Source organism: Schistocerca piceifrons, chromosome 6 (assembly GCF_021461385.2).
Source record: "Schistocerca piceifrons isolate TAMUIC-IGC-003096 chromosome 6, iqSchPice1.1, whole genome shotgun sequence".
NCBI classification, from domain to species: Eukaryota; Metazoa; Arthropoda; class Insecta; order Orthoptera; family Acrididae; genus Schistocerca; species Schistocerca piceifrons.
Window position 1 is genome coordinate 207,310,672 of NC_060143.1, and position 23,166 is coordinate 207,333,837.

Below are 23,166 nucleotides of genomic sequence, written 5' to 3' on the forward strand. Positions count from 1 at the left end.
AAAGACAAATGTTTCACGTAAGGATGAATTTATAAGGGAAATTTTGTTCCTTTGCTTTTTATTCATGTCCTGCTGTGTCTCTAAGGACCAGCAATATTATGCCAACACGTTGCAGTTCCATCGCCCCACAAACAGCTTTTCCATTACTACAATGTCCTGATGAAAACGTTCACAGTTGTTCATCACTTGTACCTCCCAAGTTCTGACAGAAAAAGTCAAGACTGCAATCAAGGAAACGCTAAGTTGGTGACGTATGATAATTCGTATGTTGGAAACTTCTTATCAAGTTATTGGAAATGGAAATGAGCGTTTGGCGTCATTGGCTGGGAGGCCCCTTGCGGGGCAGGCCCGAGCGCCTTGGTGCAGGCCTTATTACATTCGACATCACATTGGGCGACCTGCGCGCCGAATAGGGATGAAATGATGATGAAGACAGCACAACATCCAGTCCCTGAGCGGAGAGGATCCCTGATCCAGCCGCGAATCGAACCCAGGCCCGTAGGACGGCAATCCGTCACGCTGACCACTCAGCTACCGGGGCTGACATCAAGTTACTCACAGTCTCTTTATAGGGAGATCTGTGGTTTCCAAGAAAAAGTATACACATTGACTTGAAGGCATTCCATGCATCTTTTTAAGCCTCACTTAATGAGTTGATGAAAGCTATATCATGCATAAGCCGTCATACTTAGGGGCAAGTAAGTACCCCCTCTGTAATCTCTGCGCCGCTGACATTGGGAAACTGTCTTGAGGCATGCACTTCCCCTTCTCTCTCCAGCGCTTTTACAAATATCTTCATTAGCCCTATTTTAATATGCAAGGGCGAGAGATAACATCTTTAGGGTTTACTAACGCCTCATGCGAAACTCATTTTACCTGGAATGTAGGCGTTTCACTTTGGCCAGTCTTTAGGTGCGTAATGTTTTTTCTTATTGCGACTGTCTCACTCGCACAGAAAATAGCAGTAATTCATATGACCTGGCTGTATACCAGACTATATCCCTATTATTTACACATAATAGTGTAAGTAACTGAGAAAATCGTGCATACTTTCTTAAGTCTCTTTCTTGTTAACCGAGTACCCTTGTGAAGGATGACTGGCTTGATTTTGAAGAGTCAATAAAGAGTCTCCAGTCCTCAGGGTTGCGAACATGACGCAGTGCTCCAAACAAACCACTGGTGTCACTGCAGTATGCAGAAGCTTTGTGGAGGAAGAGGAAAAAGTTTCAAACTCACTCTACCATCTCCTAAATGAAGTCACTTTAACGCTCTGTGACAGATTCTGTGACAGATTGAAATCCACACGGAGATCTTCCTGTGTAATATGATGGGATGATTTTGACTGTGGTGGCAAATACACCTGATTCTGACCAGTACGTGTTATGTTGGTTGCTGCTGCTGGGTCGTTCGCACTGCTGTCTCTATACGTTGTTCATCAATGACACAGTCACTTGATGCCGTAGGAGATGGACAAATATCATGAGGAACTGGCCACTTGGCTGAGTGCATGTTCTGATAGTGAATCTTTCGATTTTGCAGAATGCCCTTTCGCTTTGGCCAAAGAAAAATAAAAGTCTGTGGCTTGATCCTTCTGTTCGCATCACATTACTGGTACCATGCAAGGCATTGATGCTGGAGACCCCTGCAGCAACTTCCGTAATTTACTTTTGTACATGCACAACAACAAAGATGAGTTGAAAAAGTCTTATGTTGGTCCCCAGCTCTGCAGCCATATATAATTCACATGCGTTCGTAACTACGTACAAGAGTAACATAAAGCCTTTGGCTTTTCAGTGCATATTCCCCACATATGCAACAAAACTTATTGGGGATAATTAAACAGTGTTTAGATGTTTTGCGCAGAAATTTCTGACAGAATATACTGGTATGTCACAAACTTCGCATAAGCTCAACATGCAATACAGTAGCAACTGCCATTACAGTGTAATACTCGGTGACAATTATTGAACTATATGAAATAAAATCGCCATAACTCCAGAACGATTTGCGTTAGGACGTTCAAGCTGCGCAGTTGACCGCCGAGCATGATGAGAATTAGTATGCACTGTATGGTTTGGTTAAGCGACGAAGCCCACTTTCATTTGGATGGGTTCGTCAATAAGCAAAATTGGCGCATTTGGCGGATTTAGGATCCGCATTTCGCGATCGAGAAGTTTCGTCATCCTCGACGAATTACTGTGTGGTGTGCAACGTCCAGTCACTGAATAATCAGTGCAATATTCCTTGATGGCACGGTGACTACCGAACGCTACGTGAAGTTTATGTATGATGATTTCATCCCCACTATCTAACGTGACCCTGATTTCGACAAGATGTGGTTCATGCAAGACGGAGCTCTAACCTATCGAAGCAGGAGAGTGTTCGATATCCTGTAGGAGGAGCACTTTCTACATCTACATCTACATTTATACTCCGCAAGCCACCCAACGGTGTGTGGCGGAGGGCACTTTACGTGCCACTGTCATTACCTCCCTTTCCTGTTCCAGTCGCGTATGGTTCGCGGGAAGAACGACTGCCAGAACCCTCCGTGCGCGCTCGAATCTCTCTGATTTTACATTCGTGATCTCCTCGGGAGGTATAAGTAGGGGGAAGCAATATACTCGATACCTCATCCAGAAACGCACCCTCTCGAAACCTGGACAGCAAGATACATCGCGATGCAGAGCGCCTCTCTTGCAGAGTCTGCCACTTGAGTTTGCTAAACGTCTCCGTAACGCTATCACACTTACTAAATAACCTTGTGACGATACGCGCCGCTCTTCTTTGGATCTTCTCTATCTCCTCCGTCAACCCGACCTGGTACGGATCCCACACTGATAAGCAATACTCAGGCATAGGTCGAACGAGTGTTTTGTAAGCCACCTCCTTTGTTAATGGACCACATTTTCTAAGGACTCTCCCAATGAATCTCAACCTGGTACCCGCCTTACCAGCAATTAATTTTATATGATCATTCCACTCCAAATTGTTCAATACGCATACTCCCAGATATTTTACAGTAGTAACTGCTACCAGTGTTTGTTCCGCTATCATATAATCGTAAAATAAAGGATCCTTCTTTCTATGTATTCGCAATACATTACATTTGTCTATGTTAAGGGTCAGTTGCCACTCCCTGCACCAAGTGCCTATCCGCTGCAGATTTTCCTGCTTTTCGCTGCAATTTCTAATGCTGCAACTTCTCTGTATACTACAGCATTATCCGCGAAAAGCCGCATAGAACTTCCGACACTTTAGGGACTGCATTCTGTTTCTGGGGTACACAGAGGCCACTAACGTGGGCCTCAATTAACCTCCATGTTCTCCGGAGCTGAACACATGCCACTTCTTTTTGTGGAGCTATATTAAAGACAAGGTGTACAGCAACAACTCGAAAACCATTGCTGAGCTGAAAACAGCCATTCAGGAGGTCGTCTACAGCATCGATGTTCGACACTTCAGCGGATCATGCAGAATTTCGCTATTCGTCTGCGCCACGTAATCGCCAATGACGGCAGGCATATCGAACACGTTATAACCTAAATCCGAATATCTGTAGTGACGTTTACATGTTTAACGAAGTGTGTGCATGCTGTAGTTTGTAACTAATTTATGATTTTTTCATATAGTTCAATAACTGTCACGATGTACCAATATTCTTTCTTCGAAATTGCATGAAAACTCGCCAGGTGGCTGCACAAGGCAGAACTGTGGTTTCTGTTTATGATAGCTAACATTAGATGGACAAATACATGGATCAAAATATACAGGAAAGAAAGTTTCTCTTTTGCATGTGAATTGAAACCTATCTGAATTAAATTAAAGCATATTTCCGCAACGGAGAAAAAAAACTGATATGGAAAAGAAACTCTATGAAATGGAGAAAAAAAGAAATCAAATCTGAATTCAGCATACGAGAATTAGTCATAATCACCTATTTTATTGCAGAGGGCAAAAAGTGTGTCATGCAGTGTAATTTTTACCCTGTTCCAAAAGTCTTTGTCATGTAACAAATTGTTATGCTTTGTAACAACGATTTTGTTGTTCCGTGCTTTGATACGAATTAAACATATGGTAATCACTTTTGGAAGGGGCGCTGGGGGAGACCTGAAAGTTAAATGTATGTAAAATGTTAGACGCAGAACTAGCATTGTTACCGGCAGTGAGAGTGACTGGAGGCAAATGGTTCAAATGGCTCTGAGCACTATGGGATTTAACTTCTGAGGTCATCAGTCCCCTAGAACTTAGAACTACTTAAACCTAACTAACCTAAGGACATCACACACATCCATGCCCGAGGCAGGATTCGAACCTGCGACCGTAGTGGTCGCGCGATTCCAGACTGTAACGCCTAGAACCGCTCGGCCACCTCGGCCGGCGACTGGAAGCAGCAGCGTCAACCAGGTGGCCATAGCATCCGACCCAATCAGGCTCTGAGGATACTTAAACTTTATGCTGTACTAACATGTAGCATAACAATCTATATATTCGGTCTGCACTGACACTTACTGGTCACGCTTGTTCAGCCATTGATGATAATGAGTCCCATACTTCCTTACAGAGCGTAGGGGAGCGACGCGGGAGACCACTAGGCAAGGTCGTAGTGGAGGTGGTTTGCCATTGCCTTCCTCCGACCGTAATGGGGATGAATGATGATGATGATGATGACGAGGACGACACAACACCCAGTCATCTCGAGGCAGGAAAAATCCCTGACACCGCCAGGAATCGAACCCGGGACCCCGTGCTCGGGAAGCGAGAACACTACCGCGAGACCATGAGCACTAATCTACAGTGTACTGTATTCAGTTTGTGATGTAGATACGTTTCTCACTGTGTTCTATTTGACATTTAGTTCCTTTGACAATGGTGAAATACTGAAACGAACAAAGAGTTTCATTATAAGTGCAAAACATAATCGGCACGTCTTATAAGGCTCACATGCAATATGTTTCACTATCCTGTTTAATCTCTTAATCTCTACCCGAGAATTTAGAGAAAGTGGTGTCTCATGTTCATGGCATGTGTCTGAGTAGTTTTCACCACATCGACATTTTTCACCACGTCGACAGCTTCCTCCATTTCTTCTGTATAGAACGGACATCGTCGTTAATAGCACACGAGAACTCAAAATAAATGAGTGTTTTGTAAGCCACTGACATTTGCAATAAATTTAAGAATCTCATTTGGAACAAAATTTTTCATTGACAAAGATTTATGACCCCCACCCCCACCTAACTTTTGGGAGTTAATACTATCTTTTGAGATAAATTCTTGCAGGTGTTGGAGTTAGGTTTTAATAAAATCACTTAAAAAGAACAGCTGAACCCTGCTACATGAATTGTGTTAAATCAGCTTTGTAATTTGTCTGCGGCCTTGTAAGAAAGAATCTGCGTTAGGCCTTGTAATAAAGAACCAGTGTTGCTGTCCTGCTGTATTCAACGTTATAGACCGGTAAAATGCGTGAAGTGTGACCTAAGATTTAGATTTGATGACCAGTGTGAGTCAGGTATTATCTTGAGAGCAGTGCTGCAAATTATTGTACACAAACGATCTGTACAACCTGTAGTATATAAGATCACGGCCAAACACATTTGAACCCACATTTGCCCATGTTTCATAAGCACGTAGTTTGAAGCTAAAGGCATTTACAGTCAGTGGTGGTTCGCGAGTATAAATACTGGATGTTCACAAATTTTTAAAGTCAGATATATATGAAAGTGTGAAATTAATAGCATCTGCCTTATAAGTGTTACGCTTATCAACATATTTATACAGTTAGGGCCACTGCCTATAATAATAATAATAATAATAATAAGAAGAAGAAGAAGAAGAAGAAGAAGAAGAAAAGAATAGGCCTCCGGTGTGTTCTGCCAGTCGTAAAAGGCGACGAAAAGAACAAACCACTAATAGGGCTAACCCCCCTTTTAGTGTGATTAGTTGGTTCAGGACAGAACTAATGAAGCCTCGGACAAGCGCTGTTATGGTCGGGGACGACGCTTGAACCCTATGCCCGCCCACAATGGTAACGACACTGCTAGCCACACGGCAAACGATTTAAATCCAAATAGAGGTGTTTTGCAGAATATGCTTCCTGCAACCACCCTAGAAGGAAAATAAAGACAGAGGATGAGATGGTCAGATGAAGTTAACCGACACCTCATGTTCTTTTATTACGAAGCAACAAACTTAGGAACCAACACAACTGGATACAGATCACAAGTATACACAACATTTATTACCAGATACCCAGAATTAAAATTTTTAACAGAACAACGACTAGCTCATCAGATTCGTGTAATAATCAAAAATAACAGTATAGCCCAGTCAGAATTAGAAAACATCAAACAACAAGTACAACAAATACTAGAACAAAATAATGTACAATCAGAAGAAGAAGAAAATACAGTAATGGACTCAAACATCCCAGAGCAAAAAAACAAAGAACAACACGCATCAATTAAACAATCACAGGAAAACGAAATCTTAAGACAGCAAGCACAAATAGAACATGAAGTGACACACATGTTAGATATAGAAGAAAAATTTAAGTTGACATATATAGAATACAAAGACACAAATACAGACATTAGACCATTCTTGCATAGACCACCAAATAACCCACAAGTCGAAACAACAATAACAACTATCAACACAATCATACACAACAAAATAAATGAAAATACAACTATGGAAGAGTTACAACTACCAGTTTATGTAGGAGCACTCACTGCACTAAATGTACACACTAGGCAGAGATCAGAACCAACCAACACACAGAAGAAACCCACAAAACCAGCATGGTAACACAGGCTACAGATCAGAATAGAAAAACTGAGAAAAGACATCGGACAGCTAACACAATTTATAAGAAATGAAATATCAGACAAAAAACGAAAAAGGTTAGGTAAAATCTCACAACAAGAAGCAATAGAGCAATTAGATGAAGAGAAGCAGAAATTACAAGCATTGGGCAAACAACTTAGGAGATACAAAAAAAGTGAAAATAGAAGGAAACAAAACCAAACATTCAACACAAACCAAAAGAAATTTTACCAGACAATAGATAACACACACATTAAAATAGATAACCCACCAAACATAACAGACATGCAACACTTCTGGAGCAACATATGGTCAAACCCGGTACAACGTAACAGGCATGCACGGTGGATACAAGCAGAAACAGACACATACAAGATGATACCACAAATGCCTGAAGTGATAATTTTGCAACATGAAGCCACCTGAGCAATTAATTCTACACACAATTGGAAAGCCCCTGGAAATGATAAAATAGCAAATTTCTGGCTAAAGAAGTTCACCTCAACACATTCACATCTAACTAAATTATTTAACAATTATATTGCAGACCAATACACAGTCCCTGATACACTTACACGAGGAATAACTTATCTGAAACCTAAAGATCAAGCAGACACAGCAAATCCAGCAAAATATCGCCCCATAACATGCCTACCAACAATCTACAAAATATTAACTTCAGTCATTACACAGAAATTAATGACACATGCAACACAGAACAAAATTATAAATGAAGAACAAAAAGGCTGCTGCAAAGAAGCACGTGGATGTAAAGAGCAACTGATAATAGTTACAGAGGTGACATATCAAGCTAAAGCTAAACAAAGATCGCTGCACTACGCATACATTGATTACCAAAAAGCTTTTGATAGTGTACCCCACAGATATTGGAAATATACAACGTAGATCCTAAATTAATACAGTTCCTAAACATAGTAATGAAAAATTGGAAAACCACACTTAATATCCAAACAAATTCAGATAATATCACGTCACAGCCAATACAGATTAAACGTGGAATATGCTAAGGAGACTCATTAAGTCCTTTCTGGTTCTGCCTTGCTCTGAAACCACTATCCAACATGCTAAATAATACAAATTATGGCTATAATATTACTGGAACATACCCATACAAAATCACACATTTGCTATACATGGATGATCTAAAACTACTGGCAGCAACAAATAAACAACTCAACCAATTACTAAAGGTAACAGAAGTATTCAGCAATGATATAAATATGGCTTTTGGAACAGACAAATGTAAGAAAAATAGCATAGTCAAGGGAAAACATACTAAACAAGAAGATTACGTGTTGGATAACCACAGCAACTGCATAGAAGCGATGGAAAAAACAGATGCCTATAAATATCTAGGATACAGACAAAAAATAGGAATAGATAATACAAATATTAAAGAAGAACTAAAAGAAAAATATAGACAAAGACTAACAAAAATACTGAAAACAGAACTGACAGCAAGAAACAAGACAAAAGCTATAAATACTTATGCTATACCAATATTGACCTGCTCATCTGGAGTAGTGAAATGGAGTAACACAGACCTAGAAGCACTCAGTACACTTACACGCTCACAATGCCACAAATATAGAATACATCACATACATTCAGCAACAGAAAGATTCACATTAAGCAGAAAGGAAGGAGGAAGGGGATTTATCGACATAAAAAAACTACATTATGGACAGGTAGACAATTTAAGAAAATTCTTTATAGAACGAGCAGAAACTAGCAAGATACACAAAGCAATCACTCATATAAATACATCAGCCACACCATTGCAATTTCATAACCACTTCTACAACCCTTTAGATCACATAACATCAACAGATACGAAGAAAGTAAATTGGAAAAAGAAAACACTACATGGTAAGCATCCGTATCATCTAACACAGCCACACATCGATCAAGACGCATTCAACACATGGCTAAGAAAAGGCAATATATACAGTGAGACGGAAGGATTCATGATTGCAATACAGGATCAAACAATAAACACTAGATATTACAGCAAGCATATTATTAAAGATCCCAATACCACAACAGATAAATGCAGACTTTGCAAACAACAGATAGAAACAGTAGACCACATCACATGCGGATGTACAATACTAGCAAATACAGAATACCCCAGAAGACATGACAATGTAGCAAAAATAATACATCAACAGCTTGCCTTACAACATAAACTTATAAAACAACACGTTCCCACATACAAGTACGCACCACAAAATGTACTGGAGAATGATGAATACGAATTATACTGGAACAGAACCATTATAACAGATAAAACAACACCACATAACAAACCTGACATCATACTCACCAATAAAAAGAAGAAATTAACACAACTAATCGAAGTATCCATACCCAATACAACAAATATACAGAAGAAAACAGCAGAAAAAATTGAAAAATACACCCAACTGGCTGAGGAAGTCAAGGACATGTGGCGTCAGGATAAAGTTGACATTGTACCAATTATACTATCAACTACAGGAGTCATACCACACAGCATCCACCAGTACATCAACGCAATACAGCTACATCCAAACTTATATATACAACTACAGAAATCTGTAATTATTGATACATGTTCAATTACCCGAAAGTTCCTAAATGCAATGCAACATATACCGTACAGTTAAAAGGAAATCACGCTTGATCGAGGTCCACGTCACTTTCCATTTTTAACCAGACATAACGTCTGAGACAGGAAAGAGAAATAATAATAATGATAGTAATAATATTTATTACTTGTCTGAAAAAAGAAAGAATCGTTTTTTGGGAATTTTGTTGTTTATACATAATTAAGTACAGTTTAGGGCAAGAACGAAATAACGTTTAAGCTTTTGTTACTCTCCGTTTAGCATTTTTTTAAGTGGGAGCTTTTGCACTGTTTTTATTTTTTCAGATAAATGTACAAGATCCCTAACACATGTATTAGTTAACGAATAAATTTGTGGGCGGAAAATCGGACATTCTTACGTTGCACGCACGCGACTAACGCTAATACTGCTTTGTTCGCTTGCAATCACGCTTATACTTTGTCAGTCAATGGATCTGGCCTTGGAGGCCCTAGTTTCTTTGCGGCTAACTTTTTCTGGTAATTTTCTTTTCTGTTAGCACTTGAAACAGATTCAACGGATATGAAGGTAGTATCTTTTCACGAAAGAACAGACACCATTGCAGCTTCTCTAGAATGAAATGATAATTAAATCGACACCCTAGCTGCAAACAGGCGTTGATATACACCGTTGGGGACATGTTGAAAATGTGTGTCCCAACCAGGACTCGAAACCGGGATCTCCTGCTTACATGGCAGACGCTCTATCCATCTGAGCCACCGAGGGCACAGAAGATAATGCGCCTGCAGGGACTTATCCCTTGCACGCTCCCCGTGTTCTTTCGGGAACAGATACTACCTCCATATATAGTTAAAATATGGCTACCCATTCATTCATCTTCTTGTGCGAATGCACACGCTATGCCCCAACTCGTAAGGGACTTGGTAGATTAATCTGCCACGAATAATGAGTGTGATGGGCAAACATCTATTAGGTGCACTACGAATGTAGTGGTGTGAACATGTTGGGAATGTGGGTCTCACGGGGAGCGTGCAAGGGATAAGTTCGTGCAGGCGCACTATCCTCTGTGCCCTCATGTAGCTCAGCGTGCTCGGTTAGAGAGCGGGTTGGCCTCTGTAATAAAAAAAAAAAAAAACCGAGTAAAAGGATCAACAACGAACTTGAAAAGATGTTGTGTGACGTCCCCAACGACCTAACACAACGATCAACAACGAACGAAATGAAAAAAAAAGATGGATAGAGCGTCTGCCACGTAAGCAGGAGCTCCCGGGTTCGAGTCCCAGTCGGGGCAAATATTTTCAACATGTCCCCAATGATGTATATCAACGCCTGTTTGCAGCTAGGGTGTCCATTTAATCATCATTAGATTCAACAGAATTCATGTTGACACTACGTACAGAAGCAGATTCCCGCACAGTAAACAACCAACTTCAAACACAAACTGCCGTTTGTGGAAATAGTTAAATTCAGGTAAAGCTGTCTGCCGACATGACCACTTCACTGTAATAGACATGAGACGCTGAGAACCATAAGGGCCAAAAGCACACCGTCGTCGATCCCCCATCCAGGTGAATATCAAAGGTACTAGTGAGCCAGCTTTTCATGAATGTTCATACGTACAATGACGGCCTACAGCACAGATGAATCGGATCCACCGTCAACAGACATTAGAAGCATGCATAAATGCTACAGTCTCACATTAGACGATGATATTCTTTATGGTTCTCAGCGTCTCAGATGGCTTTCTGTACGACAAAATCCGAAACTTAACACTCTACTGTCTGGAGACTCCACAGTGTTGTCGTGTGCATAATATAGTTCAGTGGCCGGCGACAGAACTTTAGTATCTTTTGCATTCTGTTGGTGTTTTGTTTAGGCAACAATAAGTTACACACGTCAACAAGTTTTTTGTTTTCATAAGTACTTGTGCTCTTTCATCATTGCAGACGAAAGAGACGATACGATTATTTACGACGAATGCGCGGACGTCTTGTCTGACGTTCCGGACGACTTGGCCCATTGGGAAGAAGACATTCGATATCAAAATGATAAAAATGAAGCAGAATCGTCGGAAGATAGTGAAATACGTCCAAGAAGAATTCGACGAACGCTATGGTTGCCAGCTGATTCGGATGAATCAGACGAAGAAGACAGTGCACAGTGGTCAGACTTTGATTTACCGAGGACCAACAATAAATTTGAAGGATCTCTGGGTCCAAACATATTTCCCAAAGATACACTGAGCGTATGGGTATCGTAGAATTATATATTGGGAACGGTACAACGAAACAAACAAGTACTACAGTCATAACTGCAATAGAAGGAAACTAGATAAAAAAAATGCCAAATTTTTCGACGTTACGGGACCCGAACATAGAAAATGGTTTGGGCTTGCTACCTTTATGAGAATTGTAAAAAGCAAGGATCGATGATTATTGGTCAACGAATCCGTTGATAGACACACCGATATTTAGCAAAACGATGTCCTGCAACGGATTCAAACAAATATTTTTCCGACAACAGCAATAAACTGGATGAGGCCGACCGGCTTTTCAAAGTGCAATTCGTAATTGATTATTTTTCCAAAAAGTTTAAAGAAATTTTTAATCTAAGTCAAAACATCTCAACTGATGAAGGAATGATACTGTCGCATTGACTCTTTTGCTGCATCTCATACGAAAGAGAAAAACTAAGTACCAAAAAATGTAAAGAAACAAATATATGAAACAAACATATTTTGTATTTAATTACGTATAGATATCTTCGAAATTTCATGAAATTAGGGGAACAGGGTTGAGAACTTATGAGAACTAACGATGAGATCCGTAAAACTTAACAATTTATAATCTCCCGATAATGTTAAGAACAGCCGGCTACAAGCCAAGTAATCCGAATTAGCGCTGCCGGCGCCAAGCGAATAGATTTGTACGAGACGCGCGGACGGCAGAGTGTTAATATACTGTATCTTATTCAGAACCCCACAAAATAGGTTTTTCTATCATTATAGCCATAACATATATTGATGTCCGATCTAATTTAACTACCTAGTGAGTGAATGGGTGTATCTGCGGATTGTGCTACTGTCTTGCGGAATTTATGCCAAGCGAATGGGGATGAAAGTCTGTTACAATGTGCTGTCCCCTGTGGCACTGACGTAAATTTGTAGTAGAGTGAAACGCGCACCTTGTTCATCAAATCCGTATGTATTTGGCCCTTGACGCAATTACGTCACACCACTTGCGCATGCGCAGAAGCTCCTTAAAACGTGCACAACTTAAGGTGTGCTCGCGACCGTGCTGCCAAGTTTCACGGAGTCTGGAGGAGTAGCAAAGTAGCATAGCGCGATAGATTTACTGCCGTGTATTTCAGATTATCGCGTCTACATAACATATAACAGCATTCAGTGAAAAATGCAGGCACTCCACAAGGGTCGTTGTTGTCTCCCATTCTTTTTAATATCAATGTGAATGATATGCCAGTCATCCGTGAGTGCCACCTGGCACAACATGCTGATGACACAGCACTCTATACCACTGGCCGTTCCACTGACGCCGTCGTCGCCCGCCTCCAGCGACAGGTGGACGCCACCATCACCTGGTGCCGGACAAACAAAATAGCTCTCAGTGTCGCCAAAACTACAGCAGTCTGTTTCACCAAACGGTGCGTCGTCCTTCGCCGCAATATTTCGGTTGCAGGTGTACAGATGCCTTGGTCCCCGACGACCACTATCTATCTAGGGGTCCAGATGGACCACAAGTTGCTATTCCACTGTCATGCCGCTAAAAGGGGTAAAAGCTGACCAAGGCTTTGTGTCCCCTCTGCCGCAGAAGGGAACTTAACCTGCATACGAAGCTCCGCATCTAGAGAACAGTTATCCTGCCTGCCCTCACGTATGGGTCCGCTGCATGGGCCACGATTGGTGTCACCAGGATGCGGACGTTGCAGCGCCTGCAGAACAAGGTTCTCAGGTGGAGCCTGCACGCCCCGCCACTCACGATAATTGTGACTCTCCTTGAGGAAGCTGATATCGTACCCCTCAAGACGACTATACCCAACAACGCGCGGCGGCTCTATGAGAAAGTGGATGCCCTGCGGGACACTGTCCATGGGTTACGCCACTTTGGGACCACACTTTCACGTAGCTTGCATCGACATCCTAGAGGAATCGGATTCCGACCTTGGTTAACGATAGGCCTGGTGGCACGCCCCTCACGGATGCATCTTTCGGTGGGAGGAGCCGTCGTTCTACGTCCAATACTTCCCACCCTACCTGTCCATATCGGACCAAGTTTTACTCCTGACTGCTGACTGATGAGTACTGTCACCGTCGGCGAGGGGGGGGGGGGGGGGGTGGTTGGTACGAGACTCCAAGTTCCAGCGTCACACCTAAGTGTACTGCAGTGACGCAACGACACTGGCCTGTGGTCACATTTACTGTCATAACAACACAGTTAGACCGCCAAAGATCGGAGATGCTGCATTGTACCGTATCATAAAAAATAACCAATAAATCCTAAAGGTGTCGAAAATTAGGGTGTTCACGTGCTCTTACACAATAGCTGCCACTGTTTATAGCATATAATGGACTTACTGAACGTATAAGCCATCTTGAGGGCACTGTAAGAAACGAGCATAGTAACACTACGAAATTTCTCAACATTCCAGTGCTTGTACTTCATCACATCCAGGAAAACCTACTTCACCTACAGAAACTAGGGGCGAAGGTGATAGTCTGCTGCATACCAGGGCAAATGGGAATGTGGGGTAACGAACTGGCAGACACAGCAGCCAAGGAGGCCTGCGCAATACCTACAGAGAGATCATGTAGTCCCCTTATCACCTATCATGTGTCCACATATTCAGTAGATGATTAATGTGGGATCGAGGTAAAGGCCAACTTTGAGGTAGTGTGACTATTCTTTATTACTTATTTCACGGTGTCTCCGTGTACACCATTATTTTCGTAACAGAGTATGAGTCTCCTACACGTAAGACGTGAAATTTTCCTAAGCATTTCTGGCGTGGTAGCAGTAAATGAAAGTCGAATAGCATCCTTAAGTTCGTGTACCATGTCGTAACATGTAGCAGCAACGTTATTTTCACAACAGAGTATGAGTCTCCTCCACGTATGATGTGAAATTCTCCTCAGCATTGCTATAGCAGTAAATGCACGTCGAACAGCATCCTTAAGTTTGTGCACTGTGGCTGGCCGGAGTGGCCGAGTGGTTCTAGGCGCTACGGTCGCAGGTTCGAATCCTGCCTCGGGCCTGGATGTGTGTGATGTCCTTAGGTCAGTTGGGTTTAAGTAGGTCTAAGTTCTAGGGGACTGATGGTGTCAGAAGTTAAGTCCCATAGTGCTCAGAGCCATTTGAACCATTTTTTGTGCACTGTGTCGTAACGTGTAACAGCAATCTTCTCTTTAATGAACCTCCATAATGCATTGTTGCAAGATGGCAGATCAAGACTCTGGAGTGGCCACTCCAAAGACGACGCAGGCAAATGGAGAGAACCACCTCCAGACCATTTATCAAAAAATACCTTATTGAGGTACTGGTGTTACATCATGCTGGAACCACATGCGACCAAGCAGTCCCCGATCTTGCAGATGTGAAATAAACCAATCACGTAATATGGTGAGATATGAAGTGCGATTCAGAGCACAGTTAAAAAAAATATGGAACTAGCATGTGGGTTTCAGACATTGCAGCCCAGATCATGACATATGGTGGGTTGTGTTCTTCATAAAAATGTGGGTTTTCGTTACTGCAGAAATAAATATTTCTCGTTTTTGCACTACGATATATTACACACTCGTGCGAGAAAAACACTTTCCTCGTTGAAGGAAGAGTTATAACGACATCGAGCAGTCGCCTACAAGCCTGATGGCGGTTTTGCATGTTATTATCACTCAGTTCGTTTACAAATGAAGGTTTAAATGCCTTTAACTTCAGATCATTCTACATATGTTTGTTTTATGTCGAGTACGAAATTCCTAATTCCTGTGATAGCTTAGGAGTGGACTGTTCTGACGAACTTTCGACAGACGCTGCAGCCTCCACATACGTTTCCAGAGGTGTTGATAGTCGTCCTGAGCGGGGCTCACCTTTTACCCAACCAGTTGCAAAGAGTTTCTTCTCCCTCTGTAAAATTATTGGTATTGTTTCTGAAACCATACGGCGAAACCATGCTGAATATCTCTCATTGATTTTCCTGTGTAGGGTCGTTCGTGGATTCACATGTGCATTCCGATCCGTTCCTCCATGCTGTAAGCAGACATGGTTCTGATGTTAATTAATTAACATCCATGTAATACGTAGGGTGTTGTGAGACTTTGTGATCACGCTGTACAATGGCTCAGTGCGAAGTCTCTCTACATGCAGTGTCCTCCTTGTTGAGAAAATGTATCTTGCGTCACTGGGAGGCACAGTGAGTAGAAATGACAGATAACGGATTTTTGTTGGCGAAGGCAACGAGACGGCCGTGGCACAGTTTATTCTGTCACAGATGTATAACGAAGAGTTATTAGCACGTCTCCGTCTTGGACAGACACACCTGACGCATGGATTTCTCCTCTAGCGAGGAAACCCGCCAGTACGCAGTGCTTGTGAAGAACCACTGACAGCACTAAGCATTTTAGCTGATTGTATTTTGTTTGTTAACAAGACAGTAGCCCAACAATTGGCTATGGAGTGGTCCCTCTATTTTAAATGGTAGCTGACTGAGTGTAGCAGGGTTTTGATATTTTCTGACGTAATAAAATATTGCGACAACAATGACTTTAATTTGTATAGGAGTGGCCGGCTCTTTTCCATTTTTTGTAGCGGTGGTCAGCCTGTCACGATTTTGAAACCTAAAAAGGCTCAGCGTTAGACCGTCTGGTTACGCTAATTCGGGCAACGTTCAGATCATGACTTCATCCGACCGCTGTCGAAGATGGCGGAGTTGCGCCTATTTTTGTCATTGATCTTCCATTGGCAAGTGTTGCCATGCGCAATAATGACTTTAACAAGAAGAAATTGTCAGTGCCAGTGAAATTCACCAACAGCTGTGTAACCTAAGATGTTACTTAATTTTACTTTGAAGGCTACCAGTTTCAACACTTCAATATGCCATCTTCAAGCCTCTTATGCATCTCTCCAAATAAACGAGAATGTCTTATAGAGCCACAAATCTCTGGGTGTCGTGAATACAATCGTTACACTGTAAGTAGGCTGTTTAGGTTTTTATGTTGGTAACGCCACCTGACTGAGATGCGTGCAATCTGGTGGCTGGTTGGCATTGTTGGAATATTCGGTATTGTAGTGTTGGGCAGTTGGATGTGAACAGCGCGTAGTATTGTGCAGTTGGAGGTGAGCCGCCAGCAATGGTGGATGTGGGGAGAGAGATGGCAGAGTTTTGAGAGCGGACGATCTGGACGTGTGTCCGTCAGAAAAAGGAAATTTGTAAGACTGCATGTCATGAACTGACTTTTGAACACTATTAAAGTAAATACACTGATTATTCTCCATCAAAATCTTTCATTTGCTAACTATGCCTATCAGTAGTTAGTGCCTTTAGCTGGCAGTATTGGCGCTTGCTGTATTGCAGTAGTTCGAGTAATGAAGATTTTTGTGAGGTAAGTAATTCATGAAAGGCATAGGTTACTGTTAGTCAGGGCCATTCTTTTGTAGGGATTATTGAAAGTCAGATTGCGTTGCGCTAAAAAAAAAATTGTGTGTCAGTTCAGTGTTGATCAGAATAAGTAAAGAGAGAAATGTCTGAGTACGTTCAGTTTTGTTCAGCTGTTTGAAAATCAAATAACGTAAGAGGTATACCAGCAAAGTAATACATAATTTTCCGAAGGGGACGTTTCAACACTAGTGCTTCATTCGAATCATGGTAGCAATTGAGTCATCGAATGAAGCGCTACTGTAACGATTTATTTGACGACATTCAGAGATTTATGACCCTATATGATATTCTTGTTTATTTGGAGAGATGCAAATGGGGCCTGAAGATGGCATATTGAAATGCTGAAACTGGTAGCCTTGAAACTAAAATAAAGTAACATCTTAAGTTACACAGCTGTTACCGAATTTCATTAATACTGATAATTACTCAACCAGCCGATGTCCCCTATCCATGATGGACCAACAAAGATTAACAGAAGAAGGTCTGAAATTAGACGAGTTGTGGGCCTTAGTGCCATATAAAACAAACAGCGCCTAGTCTTCAGCAGTACAAGTTCCATAACACACGACAGCGCGTCTCTGCGACCTTTGGCAGTGGTCGAATGACGTCACTACTCAACCCTTGTGCGGTTGCCCTTTAGCAGTTTAGCTTGCGAAATTTGTTTACGTGTGAAAGTCAACTTCCTGAGTCTTTACATCCTCTGAGGATATCTCCAGCTCTGGAAGGCATTGGAACATTGATCTGCCAAGGCCTAATGCCCCTAAAAAAGGAAATCACTAAACCGGCACCAGCAGTCGCAAGTTTTGCAACTTCTGGGACCTGTTCGTCGTTTCAAGTCCCGGGAGGCACGGTCCGTCTGTTCGACGCAATCGCATTACAATTCCAAATCAGTCCATTACTCTCCTCCGCCTCCAGCTGTTATCACGGCGGCTCCCGCCTGGCAGCAGGCTCCGAGGCAATCATTCGTAAATCGACAGCCCCTCGAGGCGACCCGGTTGGCAAAAATTATCGACAGCCTGTGGAATTGCCATTACCGTCGGCGCCACTGGGATAACTGTTGATCTTCGTTTATATTCTGTCGCTCATTTAGGGAAATAGCTTTCGCTGCCTGCCAGAAACGAGAAATTCATCCAGCTTCCGTAGCGGGGCCAAGTTCATTTCGGCTTGGGCATTAAGCATCAATTTAGTATGGGCGTAAAATGCAGCTTCAAGTGGAAATGCCGGGAACGTGCTGTAATTATTACTTGTGGCACTCATTGGAGCGTGGATCTCGTTAGGAATGGCGTTAATCGAAATAGCAGACGACTGCCAGGTCAATGTCTCACAATGTGGTGAGAATATACGTCGAAATGACAAAATACTAGTACACTGCTTGACAAAAAGCGTGAAGTACCCAGAAGGGGAAGAGGAAATGAAATGAAACTTCACCAGTTGATAGGGCATGTGTTATTATTTCAGCGAGGACAATATCGAGTCATATTTACAAAGAACTTTGAACTATGAGCCCACTTAGTAGTATCACATAGCACTTCCTCTGACCTGGATACATGTACAGATTTGGTTGGAAAGGATACCACAGACCAGTTTATCCTCTCCTGAGGGAAGCTGGCTTGGCCCCCGATTGTTGTAACTGATCCTTAATATCCTGGATGCTGACGCTGGGAAAGAGTTGACATATGAGCTGGTCCCACACATGTTCTGTGGGGGGGGGGGGGTATATTTGGGAATCTTAGTGGCCACAGGAGTACCTCGACATCACGCAGACACGTGCCATGTGCGGGCGAGTGTAGTTCTGTTGAAAATGATACCACGCTACTTCTGCGAGAGGTAACACATGAGAACGCAGGATGTCCGCGAGATCCTGCTGTATCTTCAGAGGTCCCTCAATCAATACCAGCCGTCAGCTGAAGTCACACATGACAGCTCGCGACTCCATGACGGAAGGAGTTAACACCACTGCACCTCTACACAACATGGGAAGAATATAGCCTGTCCCGAGGTCGCCACTACACTCGCTGATGATGGTTATCTGGGGTAGTGCATAACTGTGATTCGTCGCTAGCCACAATATGATACATCCAGCCACAGTTCCTGGTCATGGCTCTGCTCCAAATGCAGTCGTTTTTGTTGTGTCAATGGCAGCCAACGCATATGACAGTACTCCAGTAGTCCATAGTTCCCGGTCACGCCTCTGCTACAAATGCAGTCGTTTGTGTTGTTTTAATGGCGGCCAATGCATGCAACAGTAGGTCCCAATCTGCTATTGGTCTCTGACCAATGATGTAGGATGACACAGAATATTCCAGGGGATCCATTAGTTACTCTCATACACATGTGAACATCTTATTTCACCTTACATTGCACTCTAGTTAAATAACAAGCTGATTCTTCAATCTGCCTTCCGTTCCTAAGAACTACACTATGTGATCAAAAGTATCCGGACACCCCCAAAAACACACTATTTCGTATTAGGTGTACCTACTGCCAGGTACTCCACATCAGGGGCATCAGTAGGCATTAGACATCGTGCGAGAGCAGAATGCGGCCCTCCGCGCACCTCACGGACTTCGAACGTGGTGTCTGGGTGTCACTTGTCTCACACGTCTGTAGGCGAGATTTCCACACTCCTAAACTTCCCTAGGTCCACTGTTTCCGATGTGATAGTGAAGTGGAAACATGAAGGGACACGTACAGCACAAAAGCGTACAGGCCGACCTCGTCTGTTGACTGACAGTGACCACCGACAGTTGAAGAGGGTCGTAATGTGTAAAAAGCAGACATCTACCCAGACCATCACACAGGATTTCCAAACTGCATTAGGATCCACTGTAAGTACCTTGACTGTTAGGCGGGAGGTGAGAAAACTTGGATTTCATGGTCGGGTTGCTGCTCATAAGCCACACATCACGCCGGTAAATGCCAAACGATGCCTCGCTTGGTGTAAGGAGCGTAAACATTGGATGACTGAACAGTGGAAAAACATTGTGCGGAGTGGCGAATCACGGTACATAATGTGGGGATCCGATGGTATGGTGTGGGTATGGCGAAAGCCAGGTGAACCTCATCTGCCAGCGTGTGTAGTGCCAACAGTAAAATTCGGAGGCAGTGGTGTTGTGGTGTGGTCGTATTTTTCATAGAGGGGGCTTGCATCCGTTGTTGTTTTGCATGGCACTATCACAGCACAGGCCTACAATGATGTTTTAGGAACCTTTTTGCTTCCCACTGTTGAAGTGCAATTCGGGGATGGCGATTGTATCTTTCAACATAATCGAGTTGTTGTTGTGGTCTTCACTCCTGAGACTGGTTTGATGCAGCTCTCCATGCTACTCTATCCTGTGCAAGCTTCTTCATCTCCCAGTACTTACTGCAAATACATCCTTCTGAATCTGCTTAATGTATTCATCTCTAGGTCTCCCTATACGATTTTTAGCGTCCACGCTGCCCCCAAATGCTAAATTTGTGATCCCTTGATGCCTCAGAACATGCCCTACCAACCAGTCCCTTCTTCTTGTCAAATGGTGCCACAAACTTCTCTTCTCCCCTATTCTATTCAATACCTCCTCATTAGTTACGTGATCTACCCATCTAATCTTCAGCATTCTTCTGTAGCACCACATTTCGAAAGCTTTTATTCTTTTCCTGTCCAAACTATTTATCGTCCATGTTTCACTTCCATACATGGCTACACTCCATACAAATATTTTCAGAAACGACTTCCTGACAAATCTATACTCGATGTTAACAAATTTGTCTTCTTCAGAAACGCTTTCCTTGCCATTGCCAGTCTACATTTTATATCCTTTCTACTTCGACTATCATCAGTTATTTTGCTCCCCAAATAGCAAATCTCATTTACTACATTAAGCGTCTCATTTCCTAATCTAATTCCCTCAGCATCACCCGACTTAATTCGACTACATACCATGACCCTCGTTTCGCTTTTGTTGATGTTCATCTTATATCCTCCTTTCAAGACACTGTCCATTCCGTTCAACTGCTCTTCCAAGTCCTGTGCTGTCTCTGACAGAATTACAATGTCATCAGCGAACCTCAAAGTTTTTATTTCTTCTCCATGGATTTTAATACCTACTCCGAATTTTTCTTTTGCTTCCTTTACTGCTTGCTCAATATACAGATTGAATAACATCGGGGAGAGGCTACAACCCTGTCTCATTCCCTTCCCAACCACTGGTTCCCTTTCATGCCCTCGACTCTTATAACTGCCATCTGGTTTCTGTACAAATTGTAAATAGCCTTTCGCTCCCTGTATTTTATCCCTGCCACCTTTAGAATTTGAAAGAGAGTATTCCAGTCAACATTGTCAAAAGCTTTCTCTAAGTCTACAATTGCTAGAAACGTAGGTTTGCCTTTCCTTAATCTATCTTCTAAGATAAGGCTGCTGCCCCTCTTCAGGAACCACACGTTTGTCTGGCCTCTCAACAGATACCCCTCCGTTGTGGTTGCACCTACGGTACGGCCATCTGTATCGGTGAGGCACGCAAGCCTCCCCACCAACGGCAAGGTCCGTGGTTCATGGGTTGGGGGGGGGGGCAGTGGAGTAACTGTTGATAATGCACGGCCTGTGGAGGAGTGGTTACCTGTCAATGACATCCCTGTAATAGACTGGCCTGCACAGAGTCCTGACCTGAATCCTACAGAACACATTTGGGATGTTTTGGAACGTCGACTTCGTGCCAGGCCTCACAGACCGGCATCGATACCTCTCGTCAATGCAGCACTCTGTGGAAAATGGACTACCAAGAAACCTTCCAGCACCTGATTGAACGTATGCCTGCGAGAATGGAACCTGTCATCAACGCTAAGGGTGGACCAACATCGTACTGAATTCCAGCATTACCGATACTTTTGATCACATAGTGTATGCCAGAGTGGTTTCTCTAGTATCTACTCAATCCCTGAAGCCAATCTGATCTCTGTTCTGTATGACTTCAGGTTTTCTTTCTATTTTTACGATGCCAGGACGGAACAGTAGTCTGAAAGCCATCCCCTGATGGTGAGCAAGAGGCGGGCAGCGAGTGATAAGTTCCTTGGCAGTCAAGGAATCAGCAAAGCACGGAATCGTCATCATACATTGTTTAGCAAGAACTGATACAGCAGTCACAGGCGATGTCTCAGTGATGCGCGTTGACCCCGAGTGGCGGTGCCCGCCTTAACATTACACAAAGCAGCATTCTGGCAGTGCCCGGAAGCTGGCAGCTGGAGATGCTGTGTCACCGACCTTGGGGCCTATGACTGTGTCAGGCCTTCCACTGACAGCAAGAAGTGTAGGCTCTAGGCGCCATCAGCCAGTAGCAGTAGGCATGCACAGGCAGGGATTGTGAACCAACGACCTCTTGGAGATACCCGAGAGCTGGTTTATGGTACCCCAGGGGAGAATCCATTCGAAGGGCTCTAGATCAGGCACTGGCGGCGTGAGGCCTAGGGGCGACTCATAGAGCAGGAACTAGCAGAGGTGGCGGCTAGTTACAGATGAGGGTGGGCGACAGTTGCTGTGAAGTAGCTCTCAGTGTAGGCAAACGTCGAAGACAGATACTGCTAGGTCTGGATGGCGAATGTTAATGACAATTCTACCCAGCTTCTTAAGATCCAATCATGGCACAAGTCACGTAAGGACCGAGGTGACGTAACATCTGGGAGTGGCATGAGGTAACCTCTCTCGCCAGTCCTGCGCTGGGCTGGTGTCTTGCGCCATGGCACCTCAGCATTATTCTGGTTCTGGCAGCAGGCAGCCAGCTGGTCTGCCTGGCAACAGGTCATGAAGTCAGTGCAAGACAGTCGTCATGAAAACAAACTTTTTTATACTCTGGGCAACCGCAGCTGTTGAAAGGTATGGTGTTCGGAAGAACTTTGCTCACAGCTGGTAAAATTGTTTTGCAGCTTTAAGCCGCATCCTCAGGTGAACCTACCTACTAAAAAGCAAAGTACAATGTCATAACTTTTTGTGGATATTAAAATTAGTAAAGGAATGTCTAAAATATACTCACAAGATCATAGGTGGACCCATCGCTCCTAAGTCAGAATTTACTATTCAGAGAATATC